The 22,042-nt window shown below is 37.9% G+C and overlaps 1 protein-coding gene across 5 annotated transcripts in view; it reads right to left on the bottom strand.

The window, feature by feature from the left end:
- TANC2 (tetratricopeptide repeat, ankyrin repeat and coiled-coil containing 2) overlaps positions 1–18,644 on the bottom strand; it is a 576,061-nt gene extending 557,417 nt beyond the window's left edge. For 3 of the 5 annotated variants that reach the window (XM_069076243.1, XM_069076239.1, XM_069076242.1), the window contains exon 1: positions 18,040–18,644. The gene's annotated coding sequence lies outside the window, so the exon portion shown is untranslated. Of the gene's footprint in view, positions 1–10,231; positions 10,318–18,039 lie in introns of all 5 variants that reach the window. The other 2 variants (XM_069076240.1, XM_069076241.1) reach the window with 1 other exon arrangement.
- Between the last annotated feature and the right edge of the window lie 3,398 nt (positions 18,645–22,042).

The following is a 22,042-nucleotide window of genomic DNA, read 5'->3' as shown; positions in this document are numbered from 1 at the left end:
TATTATCTGCATTTTGGGGTTGAGGAAACAGGCAAAGAGAAGGTTACACAGCTAGTGCCAGACCAGATTTTAACTCAGATCTCTCTGACTCCAGGCCTACTGCTCTCTCTACTGTGCTACCTAGTTACTTCTAAGGAAGTAAATGAGTAAAAAGGCCCCCTATATAACAAAATATCTACAATATCTATAGCAACATTTTTATAATAGCAAATAACATTAAACCAAGTAGATGCCCAGTGACTGAGGAATGGCTAAACACCTTGCAGTACATGCATGTAAAAAAAAGATGAAAACAATGAAGATAGAGAAGCACGGGAAGACATGAACTGATGCAAAGTGAAATAAGGAAAGCTATGAAAATAATATACAAATGACATAGAGAGTTTTTACTAAGTGGTTACTACACACCAGGAACTATGTTAATTTAAAGATACAAATAGTCCCCAACTTCTGAGAGTTTACATTCTAACGGAAGAAGGCAAGGCATAAAGGGTAAAAAAGGGGTGGGAAGGGAAGGCAGGAGGAAAATAGGGGCAAGGAAGCAGGAGAAGGGGTAGATTAAGTCTAGAGAGTGAGTCTAGCCAGGAGTAAAGTCTAAATGGCTGTGGTGCTTCTTTCAATGGTGGTCTAGACAAGGAAATCAACAATCAAGGCCTCAAGGCAGAAGGGTCTTCATTTAAAATAATAATAGTAACAACAATAATAAAAGCTAATATTTATATAGAGCTTACTATAGAACAGGCACAGTGCTAAGCACTTCACAATTACTATCTCATCTGATCCTCATAACAACCCTAAGAAATAGATGCTATTATCACCTCCATTTAAGAGCTGAGGAAACTGAGGCAAACACGGGTTAAATGACTTAACCAGGGTCACAAAGTGTCTGAAGTAATATCTGAACTCAGGTCTATCCACTGTGTCACTCCACCGCACCAAAGTAACATTTAATGCAAATAGAAAGAACACTATCACCAAAGCAACTGAAACTGAATGCTACAAATTATGATGATCAAGGTTGGTCTCAAAAGGAAAAAAGAAGAATGCATTTCAACACTGCTTCTAACGTGGGTCTCTTTTTTTTTTTAATTGGTGGTTTGTCATTTGTTGGTCTCTCATTTTTCTCTTATTTATTCTTTGTCACAGGGGACAACTCTCTAAGAAGGGGTGCAGAGAGGTACACTGTGAAACACAGGTGATATAAAAACAAAAGATATCATTTGAATCCGTTATCTCATCAATGTTTAGTACTGACAATGACACAGAATAAAACCTCTCCAACATGTTTTCTTCCTGTCCTGTGTAATTCTTGACCGTGCCTTCATATAAACCCATCATAAGAAATCTACTCCCACTGGAGGCCTTTTAATATTTCATGAACACCTGTTTAGCACTCAAGTGCTATCCCTTACACTAGACATATGACCCAACTCACCTTTACTTTTCTTTTACATTACTTTTCCTTCTTATCTTTTACACTACTCCTTAAATCCAATTCATCATTAATAATAGTCTGGAGCCTACTTTCAGGACTAGGAAGAAGTGGCTTCAGGGTCTTTCTGGTGGGTTCTTAAATGAACCAGCAAGATCTTTATGAAGCCAAAGTCTAAGAAGATATTCTTGAATTCTTCCAAAGTTGTTGGGAACTCACAGACCAGAAACCTTATAGAGCTTAAACAGGAGAGAAAGGAGGAGGAAACTGAGTATCCTGACAAAAATGTTATTATTATTCATTCCTTTCAGTTGTGTTTGAATCTTCATGACCCTATTTGGGGTTTTCTTGACAAAGATACTGTTGTGGCTTGCCATTTCCTTCTCCAGTTCATTTTAAAGATGAGGAAACTAAGACACACAGGGTTAGGTGACTTAGACAGGGTCACATAGTTACTAAGTGTCTGAGGTCTGATTTAAACAAAATATGCTCACCAAACCATAAATATTCATATACTCGGTGTATAATTAATGGCAAATACATACCCAAACAGCATTATCAACAAAAGGAAGCAAAAAATCTTTGATTTTATCCAAAAGAATGTCCATCTAACATAATTTTAATAACCACACCACTCTTCCTGGTCACTGGTTCAAAATACCATGTTGCCCCGATAATAAGACACTGTCTTATTAAATTTTTTGGAAAGAAAAACACCAGAGGGCTTATTTTCAGGGGAAGGCTTATGTTGTCCTGCCTCAGCTCTCCTCCGAGGTACTGCTCTCAATGGCGCCAGCAAGCAAATCACTGGGGAAGAACAGGATGACACGCTCACTGGTGCAGCTCAGATTGGATGCAGCAGCGTGCGTTTCACCCAGGGGGGGAGGGGGACGGTGCATACAGAGGGCACCATAATGTAGCGTGTAGCACAGGAGATCACCTTCACTACAGTAGCAATCTCAATAGGGCTTATTTTCAGGGGAGGGCTTATTTTAGAGGAATCTTACACAGTAAGGGGAGGGTTTATTTTCGGGATAGGTCTTATTATCGGGGAAACATGGTAGGATCAAGAAAAAAGCACTCTTTACAGAATTGTCATTGACTTTTCCTGCATCTCTTTTTTTTCTCTGATTTCCCTAAAATATTGATCAGTTCTAGTAGGACTCAAAAAATTTAAATCAACCTGTTATTCTAGAGGATTCAGCCTAAGAATCATCTTCCTTACAGAATCATAGGATCGGAGATCTAGAGGGACCTGAGACACCAAGTAATTCAACCTTCACATTTTACTGATGTTGGAACTGAGGCCCAGGACAATTAAGCTGACTTGCTCAAGTTCATTTATGCCCAGGTAGTAAATACCAAAGGTAGAATTTGAACAGAGGTCCTGAGATTAGAAAAACAATGCTCTTTCCACCATACCATGAAGCCTCCTACATGTCTAAGAAAAAAAAAAAGTACCATTTGGGGGAAGATAGGTGGCAAAGTAGATAAAGTACTGGTCCTGGAGACAGAAGACCTGAGATTAAATATAGGTTCAGATACCAGTTGTGTGGTATGGGCTAGTCACTCAGCCCATTTGCCTAAAATAAGTCCTTCCTGGATTACTGCCTTATCATAGCAGACAGGCTTGCACAGCTCAATGAAACTATAAGTAATGCCAGACACGGATACCCAAGACAGACAGAGCATAGTGGAGAGTTCTGGCAAAGAAAAGGTGATCTTCTGGAGAAGTAAATGGCAAACCACTCCAGTATCTTTGCCAAGAAAACCCCATGGAAAAAGTAGTGCATGGGGTCACAAAGAATCAGACATAACTGACTGACTGAACAACAACTACCATTTTATTTTCAGGAACACATGCAGCATATAAAATTCCTCAACATATGCTCCTTAGTTGCAAAGAATTTATCAGTAGAATAATGCTAACCTACTTTAGTATACTGCCTTCTCAGAAAGAGTAATTTCTGCTTCTACAATTCACGTTTAGGTACCACATAACACCTCTTTTCAAAAATTTATATACTTACAAAGATCTCCTACTTGAGAATGCAAAAGCCTTCTTTTGACAGTGGATGAAAAATGTTATTGAACAAGGTAGGATTCTTCTACAGATTGATAGCTGAATTTTAGCTACAGTGTTTTTCTTTAAAGAAACAAAGAAGCAGTTCCCATTTATTATGAAAATTCATTTAATTCAAGATACAGCCACTGCTGAACATTTTCAGTTCTACACAATATAGGACAACCAGTTGAAAAAAATTAATCTATAGAGATTAAAAGTAATTTACTTCTTCTGTTTCAATATAAACTTTAATTAACCAGAAGGTTTAGAATGCTCAGGCTAGAATGATCTGAATAATTAACTGTTTAATAATAGAAGTCCTAAGACAGAGGGTTTAGATATTTTTATTTACTGAAATACATGTAAAATATAAAACCAAAGGAAAGTTTTTATAAATTCATCATTTTGTAAGTAGTCCCTGTAACAGCTATATCACCATCAATAGGATCAAGAAAGGGCACACAAAATACACTTTAATTTTTAACAACCAAAGTTACTTAACGCCAAAGAAACCATAGCAACTCACGTCTTCTCTTTATGTACTCCAGTCTCAGAAGATAAGAAAGGTTGTAATCATCCTTGCCAAAACTAAAACCTCCACTGGTACTGTTACACCAATTGCCTCTCCTATAAAATTCTGCTATACTCATCAATATTACGGGTAACCAGGAGGTTCAGTGGATAGAGTGCCAGTCTGGAGTCAGGAAAATGAATCTTCCTTAGTTCAAATCTAGTTTTAGACACTTACTAAGCTGCATTACCCTGCTTCAGTTTCCTCATCTGTAAAACATGCTAGAGAAGTAAATGGCAAACCACTCCCATATCTTTACCAAGAAAACCCCAAATGGGGTCACAAAGAGTCTGACACCACTGAAAAACATCTGAACATCATTGCTACTTCCATCACTACTCTTTTTTTATCTTTCATCTTCAGTTTCTCCTTCTCCCTCATCTCTTGCTCTCTGCCCAGAAACATGAGTGAGTGTCCTATATCCCAAAACAACAGCAACAAAAAATGCCTTTTCCTGACCTGCTGTACTGCAATATGAACTTCACTTTATTGTATTATTTTATAATAACCTTCTTTCCAGAAAAATAGAACCAAACCAAACTTCTACCAGAAATTAATTTAATGTACCTTTTTTTGATGGCACTGGATTTTTCATCTTTTACTATCTTTTCCAATTTAACAGGCATAAGGTGACATCTCAGAATAGTTTTAATTTTCATTTCTAATGATAAGAAAATTTTAATACTTTTCCAAGTGACTGTTTATACTTTTGTTTCCTCTCTCAAAAACTTATTAATATTCTTTTAATAAAAATTAACTTAATGGATAATGTATCTTATTATACATTTGTATTAATTCCTTACAGATTTTTGATTTCAGACTTTTTTCAGAAATATTTAATCACACCACATACCAAAGTAATCTTCAAATAGATAAGTAACCTTAACATCAACAAAATAGCTTGGAGAAGAATTCATAACAAACAAGAGACAGAGAACAAAAGAAGACAATTTTTATTACATGATGGTGAAAACTTTTGCATAAAGAAAATCAACACAGGGACAGCTAGGTGGCACAGTGAATAGAGTACTGTCCCTGGAGTCAGGAGGACCTGGGTTCAAATGCAGCCTAGCTATGTGACCTTGGGCAAGTCACTTAAACCCAATTGCCCTGCATTCCCCCCTCCAAAAAAGAAAAAGAAACCCCAAACCAAAGAAAATCAATGCAATTATAACAAGAGAATTAGACACTGGGCAGGGAGGATTTTTACATATAGTGTCTATGACAAAGAACTATAAATCCAAGATTTATAGAAAATTGATAGAAACAAGAACCATTCCCCATAGATAAGCGATCAAAGGATATGAACAAAGAATGTTTAGAAGATAAAATGTGAATGATCAAAATCCAACTACCAAAAAAAAATGTTCCAAATCACTAAGAGATATCCAAATTAACATAATTCTGGAGTTTGTGAATAGATGTGAATCTATCAAACCGACAAGTGGACTTGTGATTTAATAGTAGCTAACATTTATATAGCTCTTCAAGGTTTGTGAAATGCTTCCCATATATTTTCTTCTTTTATCCTCACAACAACTCTGACAGTTATCGTGATCATATTATTATGATCTCTACTCTACAAATAAGGAAACTGAGACATAAAGGTTAAGTGACTTGCCCAGGGTCACACAGCCAAGATGTATTAGAGGTGGGATGAAAATCATAAAATTTGAAAACAAGCAATATTGGAAGAACAGGCACATACAATGGTACTTTAATTACAAAGTGATCCAACTGATCTGAAGACCAATTTGGATCCATGATAGAAAAGTAACTGAACTGCCCATAAAACTATAAGCCAATAATACCACTGCTAGGTCTTTACCCCAAGACAATCAAGACAAAAGGTAAAGTCTCATGCACCCCAGATATTTACAATAGCTCTATTTCTGATAGCAAGAACCTGAAAGCAAAGTAGTTACCCATCTATTCAATTCAGTAAGTCCATCAACTGGGAAATGGCTGAACAAATTGCAGTCTGTATTTGTGATGGGTTAGTATTTTATTACAAAAAATGACAAATGTAAAGAACTCAAAAAAAAAAAAAGGAAAAAAGGGGCGGCCAGGTGGCTCAGTGAGTAAGAGCACCAGCTCCAGTGTCAGGATGACCTGGGGATCAAATCTGGGCTCAGATACTTAGCACCACACCCAGAAATAACTGGCCATGTAACCTTGAGCAAGTTACTTAACCCTGATTGCTTTAAAAAAAAAAACTCAGAAAAACTTAAGATCTGTATGAAATGATACAAAGCAAACAATACCAAGAGAAAAAGATGCACAATGAGTATAATAATGTAAAAGAAAATGCTATTAAAAGACATCAGAATTCAGATGAACACATTAACCAATGAAAAGGGTGAATTCATTACCAATGAAGATGAAATTAAAGCAATTATTAGGTATAATTTTGCCCAACTATATACCAATAAAAATGACAATATAAGTGAAATGGATGACTATTTACAAAAATACAAATTGCTTTGATTAACAGAAGAGGAAGTAGAATACTTAAATAACCCCATCTTAGAAAAAGAAATTAAACAAACCATAAATGTGTTCCCTAAGAAACAATATACAGAACCAGATGGATTTACAAGTGAATTGTACCAGACATTTAAGGAGCAATTAAACCCAACAGTTCCATATAAACTACCACATAAACTATATGAAAAATAGGTTCTTTTAAAAGTCCTATCAATTTCCTTTCATAACACAAATATGGTTTTGATACCTAAACCAGGGAAAGCAAAGATAACAAAAACTATAGACTAATTTCCCTAATGAATTTTGATGCAAAGACATTAAATATTAGCAAGGAAACTATAGCAATATATCACAAAGATCATACACATACTATGACCAGGTAGGATTTATACAAAGAACACAAAGGTGATTCAGTATTAGGAAAATTATAAACAAAATCATGTCAACAACAAAAGCAACAAAAAAAAATCATCTGATTGTCTCAACAGACACAGGAAAAGCTACTGACAAAATACAACACACATTTCTATTAACAACACTAGAAAGCATAGGAATAAATGGAACTTTTGTTAAAATGAGAAGTAGTATCTCTCTGGTAACAAGAACAAATACTATCTCCAAAGGGGATAAACCAGAAGTCTTACCAGTAAGATCAGGGGCAATATTACACTAAAAATGCTAACTATAGCAAGAGAAGAAAAAGAAATTAAAAGAATAAGAATTGGCAACCAAACTATTGCTCTGTGCAGATGATATGATGGTATACTTGGAGAACCCTAGAGAATCAACTAAAAAAGTAGTTGAAAAAATGAACAACTTTAGCAAAGTCGCAGGACATAAAATAAACCCACACAAATCTAGCATTTCTATATATCACTAACAAAACCCAGTAGGAAGAGATAGATAGAGAACATCCATGTAAAATAATTACAAACAATACCAAATACGTGGGAGTCTACCTGCCAAGAAACACTCAAAACTATATGAACACAATTACAAAACACCTCTTCACACAAATACATATCAAAACAACTGGAGAAATATTAATTACTTGTGCATAGTCTAAATTAATATAATAAAAATTACAATTCTACCTAAATTAATTTTCTTATTCAGTGTCATGCCAAATACCAAAGAATTATTTTCTAGAACTAGAAAAAATAATAAAATTCACCTGGAAGAACAAAAGGTGAAGAATATCAAGGGATTCAACAACCACAACCACAACAAAATGTGAAGGAAGGCAGCCTAGCACTACTAGATTTCAAACTATATTACAAAGTGGTAATCATAGTAACAGTCTAGTACTGGTTAAAAAGTAGAGTGGTAAGTTAGTGGAATAGATTAGGTACATAATAAATAGCAGTGAATGATGATGATAATAATTCAATGTTTGATAAACCCAAAGATCCAAGCTTTTGGTCAAGAACTCACAATCTGACAAAAACTGCCAGGAAAACTGAAAAGCAATCTCACAGAAACTAGGCATAGACCAACATCTCACACTGTAAACCAAGATAAAGTCAAAATAGGTATGTGATTTAGACTTAAAGGTGATGCATAAGCAAAGTAGGGGTGCATAGAAAATTTTTTCTGTGAGATCTATGGATAAGGGAAGACTTTATGACCAAATAAAAACCAGAGAGGACTGTGGAAGGTACAATGGATAATTTTTATTACATTAAATTAAAAAGGGTTTGCACAAACAAAAACAATGCAGTCAAAATTAGAAGGAAAGCAAGAACCTGGAGGTGGGGAGTTTATAGCAAGTTTCTCTAATTAGGAGAAATTTCTCATTTTTCAAATACTCTTTGACCCAGATATTCCACTGCTAAGAATATACCCCCAAAAAAGAAAGGTCCCATATTTATAGCATCACTTTGTGTAATAGCAAAGAACTGGAAATAAAGAAGATGCCCTTCAATTGGTGAAAGGCTAAACAAATTACAATATATTGAGTATAATGAAATATAACCATGCTCTAATGGATAACATGTTTCATCCATCCTCTGGAATAGCAAATGATCATTGTACTGATCTTAATTCTTACAATTTTTTTTTTTCTTTTTGGAGGGTAATTGGAGTTGTGACTTGCCCAAAGTCACATGGCTAGTAAGTGTGTCAAAGTGTCTGAGGCAGGATTGGAACTCAGGTCCTCCTGACTCCAGGGCCAGTGCTCTATTCACTGCGCCACCTAGCCACCCCAATTCTTACAATTTTTAAAGCTGGTTTTATAATTTGTTATTATTGTACAAACTGTACTCCTGGTTCTGCTCATTTCTTTCTTCATTAGTTTATTAAAATCCTCAAAAATGTTCGTTTTTATTTTGATATTATAGTATAAACTGCTCTTCTGGTTCTTTTACTTCACTCAGCATCAGTTCATACAAGTCTTTCCATGTCTTTCTGAAATCATCTATTTTCCCATTTCTTACAACACAAGAGTGTTCTAAGAAACTCATATACCACAATTTGTTCAGTCATTCCTCAATTGATGGTCATCCCCTTAATTTCAAGTTTTTTCTGTCACCACAAAAAGACTCACTAGAAATACTTTTGTACATAAAGATCCTTTTTCTTTGATCTCTTCTGTGTATAAGTGCAGCACTAATATAGATGGATTAATCTTAGCTTTATTAGATTTTTGAAAAACAATTTGTTTTATGTCTTCAAATTCATTCACTTTCTCTTCTGTGATCTCTCTCTCATTTGGTCATGAATTTTTCTCTTATCCATACATCTGTTAGGTAGTTTTTCCCCCATGTTTCTCTCATTTTTTTATGATGCATCCTTTTATATTTAGGTCATGTACCCATTTAAAACTTATCTTTGTATAAGACATGAGGTTTAAATTGAATCTCTCTCATACTACTGTCCAATTTTCCCAGCAGTTTTTCTCAAATGGTGAGGGCTTATTCCCATTCTTTGGGTCACTGTGTTAATTAACACTGGGGTATTAGGTTCATTTACTTGTGGATGTTGCATACCTAAACTGTTTCACTGATCAATCTACCTTTTAAACAGTACCAAATTATTTTAATAAATACTGCTTTGTAGTATAGTTTGAGATCTAGTACCTTTCATAAGGTCCTTGTGGACAAGCTGGAGAAATGTGAGTTGGATGATAGTATAGTTATGTGGATTTTGACTGCATGCAGAAAAGGTAATTAAAATCAATGTCGACCTGAAGAAGATCTTTAGGTAGAGTACCCAAATTCTTAGCTCTATCTCCCCAAACATTTTTTACCAGTGACTGGGATAAAAACATAGGTGTCGTGCAGAAACTAGGTAGACCCTTAATTCATATTGTGTGCCAAGATAAACTCCAAATAGATACATAACTTAGACATAAAAGGTAACATTATAAGCAAGTTAGAGGAGCAAGGAAGAAATTATTTTTCAGGTAGGAGTGTTCCAGAATAAATAAATGATAGAATCACAGAAAATAAAATGGAAATTTTTAATTATATAAAAAAAACATTTTTGTTTTCCTCCACATGAATTTTATGACTATTCTAATTCTTTAAAGTAATCCTTTGGTAGTTTGATTGATGTGGTATTGAGTAATTAAATTTTGTTTAGGTAGCATTGTCTTTTTTATTATGTTCATCCTACTCATGAGCATTTTATCTTTTACCAATTATTTAAGTGTGTTTATTTCTGTAAACAACTGTACCTGCATTTATATAGACCTCATGAGAGATTTTGTCAAATATCTTGCTGAAATCCAGGTATATTATATGCATGGTAGTCCCTTGATCCCTGTCAAAAAAGGAAATGAGGTTAGTCTGATATGACTTGTTCTTAGCAAACTCATCCTAGCTTACACTGATCACTACTTTTGTTTAAAATTGTATGTTCACAAGTTATTCTTCAAGCAAAACAATCTGGAGTTATATTAAACATAAAGTTGGGCACAGTGGTCTATTGAATAAACTACCTTCCTGCCTGCCTCTAGTCATTCAGCAATGGGACCAATTTAACTTTTTGAGTGACTAATTATTTAATTTTCATTTTTAAGTAACTGATTTAATTTTTTATCTTATTTTTCTGAGAGGAGGAGGGGCAGAGAGAAGAGGAGAGGAAGAGATGGGAAGAAAGGAGAAAGAGGAGGAGAAAAGATAGAAGAAGGGGAGGAGGAAGAGAGAATGAGAGGAAGAGGGGAGAGAAGAAGGGGAGGAGGAAGAGAGAATGAGAGGAAGAGGGGAGAGAAGACAGAGAGAGGGACAGAGATGGAAGGCAGTGAGCTGGGCAAAGGAAACACAATTATCAAATATCAGGCTAAAAGTACAAAAAAGCAAGGCTAGGAATAATGAAAATAAATTTTACCTAAAATTAGCCTTATTAATTCTGTTTTATCTGAAAATAAATAAAAACTCTATTCTAAGGTATCTGCTATGTGCATACTCAGGTATTGATATTAAATTCTATGTTGTACCCTACCATTGCTCTGCATGACTTACAAAGAGGTTCTTAGATTTAACTAAAGGAGTCAATGCAGCTAGACCACACTTACTTATAGATCATTCCTCAGCCTGCTACTTAATTTGTTTTCATATTAATTCTCATCAATCTATTGCAATCCAAAGATAAGTTTAGATATTTCTTCTTTAATTATTAAATTTTGACATCTCCCATTAAATAATCAGGTAGGCTCAGATTCACCTATAATCATCTCTACATTCTGGAAACACCATAAGATTAATAATTCAGGATAATCAAAATTTCTTTTCTAGAATTCTGTTCTTCCCAAGTTAAAGGTTAAAGGAATTCCATTAGAAAAGACATTTTTTTTTCTTTTTGCCTTTTGGAGGGCAATTGGGGTTAAGTAACTTGCCCAAGATTATATGGCTAGTTTTTTTTTGTGTGGGTGTTAAGTGTCTGAGGCCCCAAACTCGGGTCCTCCTGACTCCTGAATCGGTGCTTTACTTACTGCACCACCTAGCCGCTCCTCTTTATTTTCTTACACCTTGTCAAACCTTCTCTCAATAGTTTCTTTCTCCAGCTTCTCACTCCTTACACAATTCTCTTTATAATGTTTCTTCAGGAGTTAAACAGTTCTCCCAAAAAAGTATTCTTTCACCTTATTCCAAGACACCAAAAAATTCTCCAGGGTTTCTTTCAAATTTTTCTCTCCATTAACTATCTTTGGTTTCTCTAGAATCTTGTCTCAAAGAACTGCATTTAAAATTGTTACTCTCTAAGCTATCCTGCCTCTTAAAAAGATAGTAAGTTTCCATAGTCTCTGTAACTGAAGATGGGGTAACATTTTGTTTTTGTTTGGGTTAGTTGGTTCTGTTTCATTTTGTGCCTTTGTGGGGAAATGCAGGCTTTTTTCTTTTTAAAATGACCAACTTCAGTCTAACTTCAAACTAAAGAAACTTTATTCTAAGAGAACTCATTCATTCAATTCTTTCTACAAATACTCCTGGAGGTCCTAAACTAGTCAAGTTTTCACCTACTGCAACTTCAAGACAATTTACACAGAATTCAAAAAGATTCAATGTCACCACTATAGGTACTGCCTCCCCTGACAAAAAGCCTCCTCTATAACTGACTAATTTGAGACAGTCTTGAAGTTCATTACTCTTAAATCAACTCCATGATAAGCCTCTCAAAACTTGGCTAGACTAAGTAATAAGACAAAAGACATATAGTCTATCCTCAGGTCATAAGCCAAACCTTTAAAGACCTATTACTTATGTTCTGCTGCTGGCACAGCCTTTAAGAAACCAGTATCACCCACACACAGAGTATGACTTTAATAAAAGTATTTTATGACTTTCCAAAATTCATATTTAAGACCCTGTTTTCTACCTCATTGTTTTTCACTACTTGAATCTTACACATGGAACATAGTCAAACATAGTCCTCTGAAAAAGGGGGGAAAGAGCTATTACTGCATGAGGAAAACATAGTTCTGTCTTTATGCTCTTCCTACAATATTTCAAGTTTGTAAGGGATATGTACTATTAAAACATAATACATGTTCTTGACCCTTGCAACTTTCATTTACAGTTATTGTTTCCTTTTTGCTGTTTTGGGTCTGTTAGGGCTTTGGGGTCTTTTGTTTTTTGAGGGGGTTGTGTTTGTCCTTCATTTCCAAAGAGGACCATGACATTGCAGTTGAAATGATGACATGACTTGCAGTTGACTTTGATTTGAGTGAGGGAGGGCTGTGCTTGACGGGGTAAGGTAAGAAGAGAAAGAAAAGAAGATTGGTTGCATTTAAGTTAGTAAACATTTATTTATAATAACAGGGCAACTAGGTGGTGCAAGTAGATAGAGCACTGAGTCTGGAGTCAGGAGTATCTGAATTCACATTTGACCTCAGAGATGTACCAATTGGGTGACCCTGGGCAGGTCACTTCACCCTGTTTGCCTCAGTTTCCTCATTTGCAAAATGAGCTGGAGAAGGAAATGGCAGACCACTGCAGTATCTGTGCCAATAAAATTCAAATAGAGTAACAAAGAGTCAGATATGACTGAAATGACTGAATGACAACAAATTTGTAATAATACAAGTTAAAACTCTAAGGTTTCACTTCCCACTCATCAGACTCACAAAGATGCCAAGACAAAAATGGTAATTTGTTGCAGAAATTGAAGACAGGTCCACTAATGTACTGTTTGTTGGTAGAGCCCTAAATTGGTTAAAAAAAAAAAACTACTCTGAAAAACAACACAAAATGCTATTTTTTTAAAGTCACTAAACTGTACATAACCCGTGATTCCACTGTTGAACATATATTCCAAGAAAGTCAAAGACAGAGAAAAAGAAATATATACAAAAATGTTCATGGTAGTACTTTTTGTAGTAGCAAAGAATTCAAAACAAATCAAGTATCCATCAAGTGTGGTACAGCTAATCAAATTTTGGCACAGAAACATAATGAAGTCCACAAGAAACAACAAATAAGAATAATTTAGAGAAATGTGGGGAAAATTGTATGAATGGATACAGAGAGAGGTAAATAGCACCAAGAAAACAATTTACACAATGACCACAATACTGAAAGTATTGTAAAAGTAAAGTATTTACTGAAAGTAAAACTGTTACTATGACGGATGCAATGATCAATCTTGACTTCAGAGAACTGCCTGAGTAGCATAACTCCTGCCTCTTAGCAAAGTGATGAAATATCTGGAGTAGGGTATATGTTGTTAGTATTAACTTTTATTTTACTTAACTGTTTTTTATACATGCAATGGGGGAGGGGGTGTCACCAGGAAGTGACAATGATATAAGAAAGCATCAATAAAATGTTGTTTTTTAAAATAAAGCTTTAAAGTAGAAAAGTCACACCTTGAACTAGGTCAAAATGAACTAGTCAGCATTATAAACTGGAGAGCATGCAATTCCTAAAAATACTGAATTTACTAAACTTTCTGAGCTATCTAAATACATGCCATGGTTAAGATTTTAGACATCAACAACTAATATGTATTGAATTTACATATTAACTTACGTACACAAATGTATAGAAAAGATGACAATCAAAAAAGAAAGCATATTTATTAAGCTCCTTCTACATTCAAGGCACTGTTCCAAACAATGGAAATAAAAAGACAAAAGTGAAATTGTCCCAATGTCAATGATCTTACATGCTATACTGAGAGAAAACATGTACATATGTGGGTGTAGAGTATACAAAATAAACAAAAGTCATGTCGGTTTGGGGGGGGGAGAGAGCAGATGAGGGAATGTCAGAGAATGCTTCCCATACAAAGTGGTGCCTCTACTTAGCCTTTCAGGAAACCAGGATTCTAAGAAGAGGAGGTAAGAAGGGAATGTATTCCAGGCATGAAAGACTGTCAGTGTACAGGCAGAAAGAAGAGAAAACAGAATGTTATGTAGGAGGAATAGTAAAAAAAAAAATGCCATTTGGGCAAGACAACAGAATATATGAGGGGGAAAATGTGTAATAATGCTAAAAAGATAAGTTGAAATCAGACTGCAAGTGACTTTAAATTCCAAAAAGTGTAGTTAAATTTGATCACAGAGATAACAGAGAGCCACTGGATGATTCCATGTTAATTAGGGGAAAGGACTTTTGGCATTGTGTGTGTGTGTGTGTGCATGTGTGTGTTTAATAAAATGAGTTCTTAATTGTGTCTTAGAGGACAGACGCTTGGAAAAGGGGATTATCAAAAGTAGGTAATAATCCAAGAAGATCTGGCAGCAAGACATGAGACTTGCCTAGCAAGAGTAGTCAGCACGCATAATACTGTTTAAAAAGGTACCAAACGACTATCATAAAAACTTTGATTTAAAATCAGTAATTTGCATATGCAGGAAAAAATATCAAAGACTAAATTCTCCAAAGCTTTCCTAGAGAAATTTAGTACTTAACTGAAACTGGTCTTTAGTTATTAAGTAGATCTTGAGGCACACCATTAAGGATTACTTTTAGGGGCAGCTAGGTGGTGCAGTGAGTAAAGCGCTGGCCCTGGAGTCGGGAGGACCCAAGTTCTGTTCAGGCCTGAGACACTTAACACCCACACAAAAATACTAGCCTTGTAACCTTGGGCAAGTTACTTAACACCAACTGCCCTCCAAAAAGGCAAAAAAAAAAAAATAACATACCAAACATCAGTCTCATCTACTTCTTTTATATTTAACAAAAATGATCACTGAAGAGATGCTGCCTCCTCCCACTCATTCCCCTTCCCCCCCAAGTGGACATAAATACTGAAGACTGAAAAGTGTCATTTCAATCTAAACAGATCCACCTAAGGTGACTTGAAGAATCAATCAATAAGAAATATTTATTAATACCTACTATGTACCAGGTACTGCGTTAGGAGTTAAGAATATACAGACAAAAATGATACAGCCCTTGCCTTCAAGGAGATTACATTCTATCAGAAGATTTTGAGCTAAAGAGAGCTTTGGAAGACATCTAAACTAGCCCCTTCATTTTGAAAATAATGACACGAGGGTTGAATGTTTTACCCAAGGTCACATGGGGAGTAGCAGTAAAATGTTGATCCGAACTGGATGTTCTTGCAACTACAACTTTGAGTTCTAAAATGCCCCTGAAAAAGTACTGCCATAAAAAAAAAAATCTTTGCTCTAGCAGTATTGATTTCTCTCAAATCTCAATCCCAGAGATAAATGACCATAATATATACCTGAAACAAACTTCCACATACAAATTACTCTATGTAATTACATATTTTTGTCTGTACTTTGTATAGTTAAGTAAATCTCAGTATGTTTTCCTAAACCATAATTGATATTTGAATTATTACTGATAATCCATAATTATCATTGAAGTACTATACTGGAACACAATGAAAAGCTTGGCAATCTAACTAAAATTTGATACTAGAATTTAGAAACTAAAAACAAAGGCATACTATTTACTCCAGACTATTCCACCTTAACAAAATCCTGCAACTGTGGTGTTTCCTTTCAAAAGGTATTAATATGCATACCCACTAAGGAAGAAAAATGGCAGGAATTAGTGGTTCCAAAGGAGTGCAAACCATCTACTTATTCCCCAGCCACAGGAATCCATTCCACTCCACTGGGGGGCAGTAATAACAAGGGAAGAGTGGGGCAATGAGGTACCTTTTTCTAAGGATAGCCAGTGGGTGGCAGCATTTTAGGCTACAGTCAAATAAAACATCAAATCTCATCTGACCTGCATCCTCAATTCTCTATACCCAAAAGGACTCCAAAGTGAGGGTGGTACCTCTTAAAATTTAGTTGCCAGTACAAAAATAATTCCCCAGGAAAGCCCAGTTTGATTCTAATCCAGCTGACCCTTACTGGTGTCTGCAAAGAACTTGTATCTGAGTTACCCAAGCAAAGTAGTACGAATTTTCAAATTAACTAGCACAATGCCATCAGAACACTATTAACGGAAATGATTATATTCCTACAAAATATCAGTTACATCAAAGTATATGCCATTTCACTGACTTGGTGTCATAGCATGACATCATCATGAATGCATGTCTTCTGTTCACCAAGTATGTGCATAAGGTACATAGCTCATTGGGTTATCTTTTGTTACTTCTAAAAGAAATTCCAGCTATGCTTCAGCAGTTAATTCTCTGGAAACACAGATATTTCATGAACTGTAGTCACAATTGCTGCATGCTTTCCAGCATGGATGGTAATTTTAGATACAGATTTCAGCTTGATATTCTGTCTGCAGCCACACTTCCAAAGATGATCCTTCACCTGTGAGATGCTTCAAGAAGAGCTTCACAATTCATATCTATGTATCCATGTTTTTGTTCTTTATCCCACATTTACTGTATCCAGTTTTGTCTATGTACTTCATCCTTACCCCCAAATCTGAAACCAAACATCAATGCTGCACTACTAAATCTCACACCTTACCTTTAACTAACAGCTTTCCATTCCTATACCAAAAAGAAAAACCACATCCTGAACATATATTCTTTTTCCTTTCACCATATTGCCTCATTTTCCTTATTCCAGATATTTTCACCTGTGTAAGAAAAAAAAGGGGGGAACATAGATATTTCCCCTTTCCCTTAGTGATCTCAAGGGAAGAGAAAAGGCCCTCTTTTTACTTGGAGATGAGGAAGGAGGAAGGAGAAAGTCATCAAAGTCCAAAAATAAATCTTCTTACTAATGGCAATGTTTTCCACAAACCATTAATACACTCTCCACACCTGGAACAGATGAAAAAATATGCAGCCCTGTGGGAGCTTCACACTCTGAAGGAGAAAGAGGCCAAGGTATTTAGGAAGCCCATATCTTTTTCCCACGTCAAACCCACTACAGATTTGGGGATTTTTTTCGTCCCCCTTCACGTGTGCATTTTTTTCTAAAAAAAAGCCAGCTTTCAATCCTGCCTTCTCTAGACTCCACAAGAAATATAGCACAACCTCTACCAAAGAGCCTTTTCCTCTCTTGTTAGCCTTTTATTCTATTCCTTTTCCCCAAGGAATTACCATCACTCTCCACAGCAGTTCGGTGAACCATTTCACGCCCCACTGGCCAAACCCCCATCCTGTGCCTTAGCCTGGCACCTTTCACAATTAATTTTCACAGATCATTTTTAGCTGCATTTCCGCGGCACCTTTTGTAGATCGTTGTAGCCAGCACATCCTCTGCCAGGTTTAACAAGGGAGGCTTCTTCGCATCGACTCTTGGGTACACCACCCTAAGCTGGAGAGAGGACTCGCTCTTCTGGTACCAAATTCCATGACACTACCGCCGCCGCCGGGGACACTGAAGCCACTAACACTAACCCCGCTTCCTTCCCCTCCCATGAGGCCCGGTCAGCGGGTGCCTGCCACCTGAGGTGCCCCCATTTGGCGCCTACCCGGCACCCAGAGAACCTCCGTGATCCATCCCCACCCCCCTTCCAGCCCTATGCCCCCATCTCGGATTCATGGGAGAGGGAGGAAGGGAGGGGGGAAGAAGAGGATGAACATTCACAAGTCATAGGAACGAGGAACAGTTCCCTTCCTTCCTCCCTGGCCCTTTTCTCTTACCTGCTGCTCTGATGGGTGGCCTCGCTGCAAACCGGCGTCAACGCCCACCCCCCAGTCCCAGTCCCGGCGAATCCGGGGAGGTGGGGGCTGGGGGGGTCTTCTCTGCGGGCAAAGGCGACGATCCTCCTTACTCGACCCCAGCAGGAGCCTCCCAAGCTTTGGACTCCCCTCTCTCAGCGGCCCGGGTCTTCTTTAGGCGCTGTGCGGGGCCTCCCCCCACCGGCCAAGTCCAATCCGCTGTAATCTTATTCCTGTCACAGGAGCCGCGGGCGGCGGACACGGCAGCGGCAGAGGCGCCGCCTCCTCCTCCTTCTCCTCCTCCTTCTTCTTTTCCTCCTCCTCCTCCTTCTCCTTTTTCTTCCCCCCCCCTCCTCCTCCTCCTCCTCCTCCTCCTCCTCCTCTTCCTCCTTCTCCTCCTCAGCCTCCGCCTCGCTCCTGGGGATGAGGAAGGTCTTGATCTCTCTCGTGCACTCGCGCTCGAGCCCGAGGATAAGGAGGATCCCGCGCTCGCGCCCGAAGATGAGGAGGGTCTCGCGCTCGCGCTCCTCTCCTCGCGCCCGAAGCCGCCCAGTTCCCCCTTCCAGAGCTCGGGGTGGGGGTGGGGGGAGAATGGGGCGGGGCCGCTTCGGAGGAGGTAAAGAGGCGGGAGGCGGGAGGCGGGGGGGGGGGCGGGAGGCGGGGGAGGGGGTGGGAGGGAGCGAAAGGAGGTGAGATGGTAACCTCACCGGTCCAGTTCTCCGTCGGCTGGGGCCCCAGCAGCGGGCAACGCGTGTGCGCGGTGCTGAGCCCGGGAGCTACAGCCACGGGCTTGGCTCCCCTAGTGGCGCCCACCGAAGCGCTGGGGACATAGGACCCCTAGGATGGGGTGGGGTAGGGTGGGGCGGGGAGAAAAGCAAACCCCGCTGCTCCCGGGCCCTCCTACCGGGATCTGGAGAAGGCGGAGCGAACCAGGAAAGGAGAGCGCGTGCGTGGGGGCGCGTGCGCCCCCGCCCCGCAGTGTCCTATACTGTTAGAGGAGGGGCAGCGATGGGAGGAGGAGATGGGTCTCGGGCCACCCTGCTAGCCCAAGCCTTATCCATACGAGCTCTGAGCATCTAGGATCATAGATTTAGACCTGGAAGGTACCATCTACTCCTACAACCTTCGTTTAACAAATTGGAAAACTGAAAGCTTTTAGAGGTTGAGTGACTTGCCCAAGGTCATACAGGCAGTAAGGCTTGAGTTGTCTTTGCATTCCTCACCCGTACTAAATGCTTGTTGAATTGAAATGACAAGGATAGATTTGAACCCAGGTCCCACGACTCCAAATACATTATACTATGTTCTGTCTAACTCTCTAGTTGAGATATCAACAAACTGATAAGGAAGGGAACCTCAAGGGGCCTCATTGAGAGGTGAATGACACTGGTTGTTTGGCACAATATGAAACAATTGTGTGAAGGGCATTGCAAACCTAGAAATGATATATGAATGCTATCAATTATATTATTACTAGATAAGAGATAGACACCACCAAAGTATATCTTTTCCTGGAGTGATATCTGCAGTCAGGGGCTCCTACATTAGGAGCTAGCTTTCCATTTTTGCTGTTTCAAGTACCCAAGTCTTTACCTCCCACACAAGGCACCCTTCCCAAACCCTCCAGTATTCCAGTGTCCCAGTCCCAGCAGTCTTAGGGTCTTCTTGGAGGCATTTCCACAGAATCAATTAAGTGTTTGATGTATTGCTGGCTGATCTCTACTTAATGCTGCAATGGTATTCTTGCCTGGAATTCTTACCTGTAACTGTAATTTAGGGTGTCCACAACTTTCTGCGATAGATAATAGTAAGGAGATTCCAAGGTTTCCTCTGTCAGTCTGATCAACAATAGAAGCTCTTTCCTGCAGAGCTACCAGTTCTGGCAAATGAAATGACCAACCAAAGAATTCAGCCAGGCCTGATCAAGCTCAGGAGTGGAACAAAATGAGACACTCAGTTCAGCTAACATTTAACAAGGGCAAATTTACCAAACAATAGCATGGGAAAAATATTCAAAAATATTCAGCAAGGAGGAAGCATTGATTTGGTTGAACTCTAGTCCCCTGCTTCTGTCTGCATTTGCCATGTTAGAGAACATCAGAAGCGTTTATTAGGTACCTCCACACACACCTCTTGTGCCGGGCTTCAGTACTTATTTGACCAAGAAGTTCTGTCAGTTTATTGTCTCCTGAACCAACTAAATTTCAAAGACGATTTCATGGGGGAAAGTAACCTAGCTTAGATTGGGAAAGACCTTAGTAAATGTTGCTCCTTTGGCATTTGCGTCTGTCTACATTGACTGTAACTGTATAAAAACAGATTATTACCCTGAAATGGTTCTTTAGTGTCATTCCCACAACAAAAATATCTACTTAAGGTAGATGGAGGAAAAAACCCACAGATGACAGAAAGAAGACAAAACTACTCAATTCCTATTTTTCGTCTCTCTCTGTCAAAGTGAACTTCAGACTATAAAGTATAGAACAAAAAAATGGGAACTAAGCAAAACCTAAGCTAAATTGGAAGATGGTGGTCACCCTCATATAGTAGAAATCACTTTTATTTGATGGACTGCATCACAGGTATGTGCAGATATGATTGTTGAGCAGCTTTTAATGGTCTTAGAAAAGGTATGGATAAAAAAGAAGCAGGTAGATTGGGTGACAATATGCTTAAATTGACCTGACAACTGTACCTAGAATAGTTATGTATGTATGTATGTATGTATATATATATATATATATATATATATATATCAACCTGGAGGGAGATCTCTGGTACAGTGGTCTCTTTTTTCAATCATGCATCCCTTTCAGCCAAAAAAATAATTGCACATGTACTAATTTATTTGTTTATTTGTAAGGTGTGCTGCTCATGTAAAATGTATATATCCACATGGGATGATTAAACATATAGACAGGCAGCTGAAGGGGAGGCATGGATAGATATCTTAGGAATCTTGTTCACCCTTCTCCAAGGGAGTTGATGATTCCTACCTTTAAGGAATAGGAAAAAGAATTACAAGGCTTACTACACCATTCTCAAGTGAGAGAGAAAAAGGTAACAGACCAGGATTATGTCTGCTCCCCCTATATATTACTGGTCTAGGGGCATGATTTTTAGATTTGAAAATTGATATCTTTCCTGGTTGCTATTCCCTAATAGGGAAGGATCCCCAAAGCTTACTTATACCCACTGACTTTTTTCCAAATGCTAGTTACACAGAAGACCAACACAAATAGTGAATAGCTAGTAAACCCATTTATCCAAGCAAATAGTAAACAAATCAGAGAAGCTATACAAATTAAACTATACCAGAAAATACATGAAAGTAAATGACTCTCTGGAGGGGAATGGGATGAGATCTCATTTCAACTAAAAGAGAGTCCCCAGTTTTAACCAAAAGGAAATTCCCTGAAGTCTCTAGAGAAGCAAACTGGAAATCAAGGGACATGTTGAGGGACACTTTGCCTGCATGTCTGCCTTCCAAAATCTGTTTCCTCAGAGCAGGGCCACAAAATAATCTGGAACCACATTTATCTTCTCTTGAAGCAGAAATTAAGAATGTCTCCTCTCCAACTCCATCCCTCGTGGAGGCTTGCACCTCTATTCTACCTCCCTATCCTGAATCATGTTCTTCAGTCAAAATGCAGCATAGAACTGCTCTTTCTCCACCTATTTGGTTGGGAGTCAGGTTACATATTTATAAATTGGGCATGTTTCTTGTTGTTCAGTCAGTCAACTAGCTTTTATTAAGTGCTGACTATGTGCCAGGCAACTGTGATATACAAAGAAAGGCAAAAACAGTCCATGCTCTCCAGCAACTCACAGTCTAATGGGAGAGACAACATAGAAAGCAATATGAACAAACGATACATATGGAAGTTCAGATTATTTTGATACTTTGTTTTATAGGCTGCCATTACTGGAAAATATAAATATATATATATATATATATATATATATATATATATATATATATATA

Source organism: Petaurus breviceps, unplaced genomic scaffold (assembly GCF_028583685.1).
Source record: "Petaurus breviceps papuanus isolate PSGF00001 unplaced genomic scaffold, PetGlider_PUasm1.0 90925, whole genome shotgun sequence".
NCBI lineage: Eukaryota > Metazoa > Chordata > Mammalia > Diprotodontia > Petauridae > Petaurus > Petaurus breviceps.
Note: the sequence above shows the minus strand (reverse complement) of the source record. Positions and strands in the feature narration are given on the sequence as shown.